The following is a 6,809-nucleotide window of genomic DNA, read 5'->3' as shown; positions in this document are numbered from 1 at the left end:
AAAACTACTGTATTGGTAAGTTAGAATGCTCGTTCATACTAATTACAGGACCAAACCCAATAATACAAGCAAAGCTGCCTTGATGAGGATGTCATGTGGTCCAAGGCCACCCTCAAAACCAGATTTGCTGTTTACTAACCAGCAAAGGACTGAGCCTGATGCGGGGCGAAGCAGTTTGCTACCCTCCAGAACACACCCGGCTCCCTGAGACCGAGTACGCCCTGCGTGCCTGAGCAGATCCAGTATTTTAGTATATTACTGGTTTGTCTTTACTGGTCTTTGTATGAAGTGAGAAGTACCTCAGCGAGGTCTACAGGCTGTTAGCGAGAAGTTGCCTGTGAGACCCCCATGCTGATGAGTTGTGGGAACGCTCCATGCTGTAAGCAATTCTTGAAACAGCTCATTAAGGGTGGCACAGAAATGCCCGTTGAATCTGTCCTTGGGCTCTCTAATGAAAAGCTGTTTATTATTACAGGAATTATGTCGTACCAGCAATATGTGCAGAGTGTGGATTTATCTATGACTGCAAAAGCACGCTTTATACATGCATTCTTGAAACCACCTCTTATCAAAAGCATAGCTTTGACGAAATCATTAGTTAGAAATGCTTCTGGTACAACTATGTCCCACTTCTTCTTCTCCCAGTTGACATAGCTGTCAGTTAAAGCTGGTTGGGTTTTTTTTTACAGAGGCAGCTAGGGGTTTTGCTGGAATAAAACCCACTGAAAAGCCTCTAGACTAGACTTACATGTAGCACGCTTGGCTTGAGAATTACCAACAACTGATAATGAAAGAAGTTTTGCTGGATAGTTGTGAAATTATAGCACTACATGAGAAAATATATTAAGGTAAGAAGTCTTTCAAGAACTTCATTCCAAAACATCTGTAGTTGTACTTGAAAATATGCATACTTGTGTTTATGCTTGAGCTGAATTTTCTTGGGCAGTTTAATAAAATTCCTTTGAACTGTTTCATAGCTAGGCAAGGATTGAAAAAAAGGATCTCTATCACCCAGAAATGTTCTTGCTGCTTTTCATTCTGGAAAAGTAAAAAAAAATAATTGAAAATGCATCCTTTTTGGCATGCTTGGAAAAGGAAAACACAGACAGTAAAGAAACAAACACAGTGTAGATTTTTAAATATTGCTTTAATGAGATGTAAATTACCTCTCTGTACATGAGCTGAAGTCCTTTGTTCTCCAGCCGAGATTCACTTAAGAAAGCAGACAGTGTTTCTCTGTGGTTCCTCCCAAAGGGCGAAAAGCTTTACGCTCTCGTCAAGCCTCCAAAGCAGCTCTGCTGTCATCAGCCTTGCACTCTTCAGTAGCTGATTTGTAGAACAGCCTCAACTAGAAAGTTTGCCAATGTAGCTACAGTAGAAGAGCTGGTAAGCCCTCCTACAGACGGGATCCAATTTAAATTGCTTTAATAACTATGTATTGCTTATATCAGAACTGCAAAGGATGTTTTGCTGTTGAAACTACATTGCAGGTTTTCGCCAGCAAAGCTGTATTGATTGGCGAATGTTGTTATAGTCCTGGTGTTGCTAAATCAGCAAAACTTTTAAATATAAACCAGGCCTCTGTCGTCTGCCAGTCAGATTACTCCTGGTCTAGGTTACACAGGTCTCATGCAGCTTCCCTCACTTTTCGTCACATTTAGAGTTGTACTTCGGTGACCTCTGACCAAATAACCATAAGCTTTTTATAACTGGATTATCTCCCATTTAGAGCTAAGCACCTAGGTTACTCCGAATGCGGAGAGCCTAGTTTTGTTCGTAAGGTCGAAATGTAGGAAACACTGGAATTACAGACTCAGGAAAGCACAAAAAATTGCAGTTTCCTCTTCCAGTGTTTGGTGGTGAACAAGGCTGAAGATGCATGATGAAGTAACCGTCTACTAACATTTCTGTACTTACAAAATTCTGCATATTGTAACTTTTCTAATATGGTTTGGGTTTTCACAGCTTCAGAACTTCTTAAGACAAACCGAATATATTTAGTAAAAAATAATTTGATAGGTTGAAAATTAGGAAAAATTCCAATACTGACATACTGAAAAATATGTTTAGTATGTCTAGACTAATGTACTAACATATATTGCCCTTCAAAGCTTTGCAAGATAGTCCTGACAGCTTGTAATTTCCGTTACAATTTCATTGTGATGAGTTCTTCTTTACAAGAAGGCAGACAGACTGCAAACAGCAACGAGCCAGGATCAAATGCTATCGATAGATAGGGAAGAAACTGTTGAATCCACATATTTCTGCCTTTGTCAATCTACACTAAATACCATGGCATAAACATCAGATCTCTGTAATATTTTGGACAATATTATGAAACCCAGTATTTGGTATGTGGATGTAACACCCAAAGATGTGACAGTAGGCTTTTGGGAACGACATATTTATTTACAGTGACTCTAACTAGCTGGGCTAGCGGTAAGAGCCTGACCGCAGCAGCTTCTGTTCCTGGTGCTAGAGACTTACCGCGTTCCCACACAGGCTTATGTACTCTTTTGAAATCCCGTGTTGTCACAGCTAGACTGTTACCGGTACCCAAGTTGACATGCCACCAAGTCACCTTCTGAAGTGACATCTTGGTGGGTCTTGGGAGACTGAAGGACTCAAAACCCAGATATATTTTACTCTGGCACTTCTGTGTCATCTTCACCTACCCCGGCAGATATTTATTACTGTTCTGTGTTACCTGTGACTGGGCGACATTTTGCTGGGCAAGGTTCTGAGTTGCTACAGAAACTCTCTGCAGATCCATTCAATCAAGGAAGGCTCTAGTGACAAGACTCATGCTTTCAGCAGGAACATAAATAATTCACATTTTTGCTGGGCTGTTCTCCGTGACTTCCCTACAAGCAGACTGGCAGCTCAAAGGAAAGCAGCTGTGATTAGCTGGAATTCATACCTAAAGAGTTAAAGGTATGTTTATATGATATTTTCAAAACATTTTGCTTCAGAGCCTAATTTTTTTTGGAGAGAGGCAACACCAGCAAGCGTCTCTGTCAACCGTTTTTCAGAAAAGTAACGGGAGAGACACTTTGTTTGACTAAACCCTCTCCTGTCACATCGCATCACACTCCACCAGTTGTCCCTTGCTGCAGCACAGCCGCCAAGGAGGCAGCTGGTTTTCTGGCTGATAAAGCACGCAGTCACGTAACGCGGTGGAATTAACCTGGAAAAGATCCCCCGGTGTTTCAGATTTGCCTGGCCGTCCCTACCCACGGGTAGCAGTGGCCGTTGGCACAGATAGCATTGAGTAACTACAGCGGTGAAGGACTCACAACATTTAGGCTCCGTTTATGCATGGTGCTGGAACTGCGCGTTAAAACTTGACATTAAGCTGTGTAACTACTGAAATACCTCTTCTATACACAATTCAAGAGGATCCCCGCTGTAGCAAGGAATTCCCTCTGTAAACCCTTCTCACTCTGACACTTCCCGTCTATGCAAACTATCAGTCCAGTATTTAATCCATCCCCCTCTCAACCATGCTTCTGCTGTTCAGATCTGGGAGTTCAACTCCTCCTTCTGCAACACCACCGCCCACTTTTACAACTATTTTCAGTGGATATGGGATGGATGTCAATGAGTATGGGATAAATGTCAATGAATATGGGATAGATGGGATAGTCTGCAGCAGTGTTTGGGCGAGCCAAGTTCTCATCCACCTTTAGCAAGTCAATCACCCAAGAACCTTGTGAGTAAATTCCATGTAGTGAAATAGTATTTAGGTTGTATTTGTGTTTAACGTGACTGCAGCTAGCCTGGCCTCCACTCAAGTCACGGTCTGACCTTTTTTTTATGTTACGGTGTGGTCTGATAAGAAGCACACTGTATGGTATGTAATCCATGTAAAAATAAAAAAGTCCTTTAGCACTTACATGTCATTTGTCTTCTTCAGTGGTTAGCTGCATCTGCTGGAGGTTGTGAGTGCCAGATCATTGTGCGGGGAGCTGTCGCCCAAATTACAGCCCCTCCTGCCTCCTCTGACCCCATCACAGCTGTGTCTGGCTGCAGAGTGTTCCGTATTTTCGTGCTTCTGTGCGTTGCACCAGCTTACTAAATGTTCTGAAGTTGGTGTGGGAGAATGTATCTGCTTTTCCTAGATCCCTTTTTAGAAATGTTTCTAGCCTGCCAAGTCTGTGGAGTAAACTATAAAGAGACTGGAAAGTTCTAGACTTCTTGTTGCGGTCTCCGTTCCGAACAGCGACGGCACATGGATCCACATCAGGGTAAAGACCTATTCCAGCCATATCCATGCAACTGCCATTTCTGCCACAGAAAGCAATGGCAGGGCATGACGGGTGATGGAAGGCCTGTTGTGATCCATTTTACTTCCCAGATCCTTTTGGGAAAACCACCCGCTCACCAGCTCCTCCTCAACCTGTATCTGTGTGCCTGGTCATTCATGCCTCAGTGTACAACTTTGCGCTGGTCCCCAGTGAGTTTCAGTCTCCAAAACATTGCTCCGGTTGTCAAGTTTGTTTTGAATTTGATCCCATCCTCTAGAATATTGTGGCCTTTAGAGTTTTGCACTATCGGCAAATTTCATATGTGTATTTTCTATTCCATCATTCGTATGGTTAGTGAAAACATTGAACAAACGAGGATGGACCCCAGTAGCCACCTTTTTGTGCTGACAATGTATGAAACCTGATTTTCATTGACCCTATAGGAGTTTCAACTGGTTTGTTTATGAGAATGCACCACAAGACAAAAATTTCACTGAAGTCCAGATATCTGATATCTACTGCTTTTTGCTTATTTATGAGTCTTGTTAGCTTATCATAGAAAGAAATTTGATTGCAGTTTCTACCTGATATAATTTCTATCTGATGAACCCATAGTAGCTGCTACTCTTCTCCCTGCTATTTTCCAAATGCTTACAAATAACTTTTTATCCGCTCCAAATTGAAGGAACTGAAGACTGCTGGTCTTTAATTTGTTAGTTCCAAAGACCAAACCCCTCACGTCCTGCTTCTTATTGATGGTATTAAAGTCACACGCCTTACATTAACCCACTAGAAATGCTGGAAGTGATTTACATAATGAATTTACAGCCTGCACAACTGCATGCTTACAGTGAGCGAGGATCTGACTAGCAGAGAAGCATCTGATCTTTGCACTAACACTGTAAAAATCAATTGAAAAAAAAAAGGCGAACACCAAGCTCTGAAAAGGAAGAGCTGTGCCTTAAAGTGTTCGTGGAAGCAGACCTGAGACGGACCCCTGCAGGGGCATCGCTCTGTTCTGCCTGCGAACCACTGATAAATATTTTCAGAGTACAGTTACACAACCAGTTTTGCACCAACCCTATAGAAGTTTCAGCTACTTTGCTTATGGGACTGTTACGTGAGACAAAAGCCCTACTGAAGTGGACATCTTTAGTGCTTTTTTTTCCACTCCATGTGGCTCCTTCTTGTTCTTCAAGAAGGAAGTCTTAAAGGCGCAGGAGCGGGCTGTCCCCATGTGTCGAAAGAAGAACGGGCGGGGAAGGCGACCGGCCTGGCTGAACGGGAAGCTCTGGCTGGGACTCAGGGAAAAAAGGAGAGTTTACCACTTGTGGAGGAAGGGTCAGGCAACTCAGGAAGAGTACAGGGATCGCGTTAGGTCGTGCAGAGAGGAAATTAGAAAAGCAAAAGCCCGGCTAGAACTCAACCTGGCCACTGTCGTGAGAGACAACAAAAAATGCTTTTATAAGTATGTTAATGACAAAAGGAGAGCCAAGGAGAATCTCCATCCTCTATTGGATGCAGGGGGGAACGTTGCCACCAAGGACGAGGAAAAGGCTGAGGTACTCAACGCCTTCCTTGCCTCAGTCTTTAGTAGTCAGAGTGGTTATCCTCAGGGTACTCAGCCCCCTGAGCTGGAAGACAGGGACGGCGAGCAGGATAAACCCCCCATAATCCAAGAGGAAGAAGTTAATGACCTGCTATGCCACCTGGACGTTCACAAGTCTATGGGGCCGGATGGGATCCACCCGAGGGTACTGAGGGAGCTGGCGGAGGAGCTTGCCGAGCCGCTCTCCATCATTTACCAGCAGTCCTGGTTAACTGGGGAGGTCCCGGACGACTGGAGGCTCGCCAATGTGACTCCCATCTACAAGAAGGGCCGGAGGGAGGATCCAGGGAACTACAGGCCGGTCAGCCTGACCTCGGTGCCGGGGAAGATCATGGAGCGGTTCATTTTGAGGGTGCTCACGAGCCATGTCCGGGACAACCAGGGGATCAGGCCCAGCCAGCACGGGTTCATGGAAGGCAGGTCCTGCTTGACCAACCTGATCTCCTTCTATGACCAGGTGACCTGCCTCGTGGATGAGGGAAAGGCTGTGGATGTGGTCTACTTGGAATTCAGTAAAGCCTTTGACACTGTCTCCCACAGCATTCTCCTAGAGAAGCTGGCAGCTCACGGCTTAGACAGGTCCACTCTTCGCTGGGTAAAAAACTGGCTGGACGGCCGAGCCCAGAGAGTTGTGGTGAACGGAGTTAAATCCAGTTGGCGGCCGGTCACGAGCGGTGTTCCCCAGGGCTCAGTACTGGGGCCGGTCCTGTTCAATATCTTTATCAACGATCTGGACGAGGGGATCGAGTGCTCCCTCAGTAAGTTTGCAGACGACACCAAGTTGGGCGGGAGTGTTGATCTGCTGGAGGGTAGGAAGGCTCTGCAGAGGGACCTGGACAGGCTGGATCGATGGGCCGAGGCCAACTGTATGAGGTTCAACAAGGCCAAGTGCCGGGTCCTGCACTTGGGTCACAACAACCCCATGCAACGCTACAGGCTTGGGGAAGAGTGGC

The sequence above is a fragment of the Calonectris borealis genome, chromosome 1, assembly GCF_964195595.1.
Source record: "Calonectris borealis chromosome 1, bCalBor7.hap1.2, whole genome shotgun sequence".
NCBI lineage: Eukaryota > Metazoa > Chordata > Aves > Procellariiformes > Procellariidae > Calonectris > Calonectris borealis.
Note: the sequence above shows the minus strand (reverse complement) of the source record.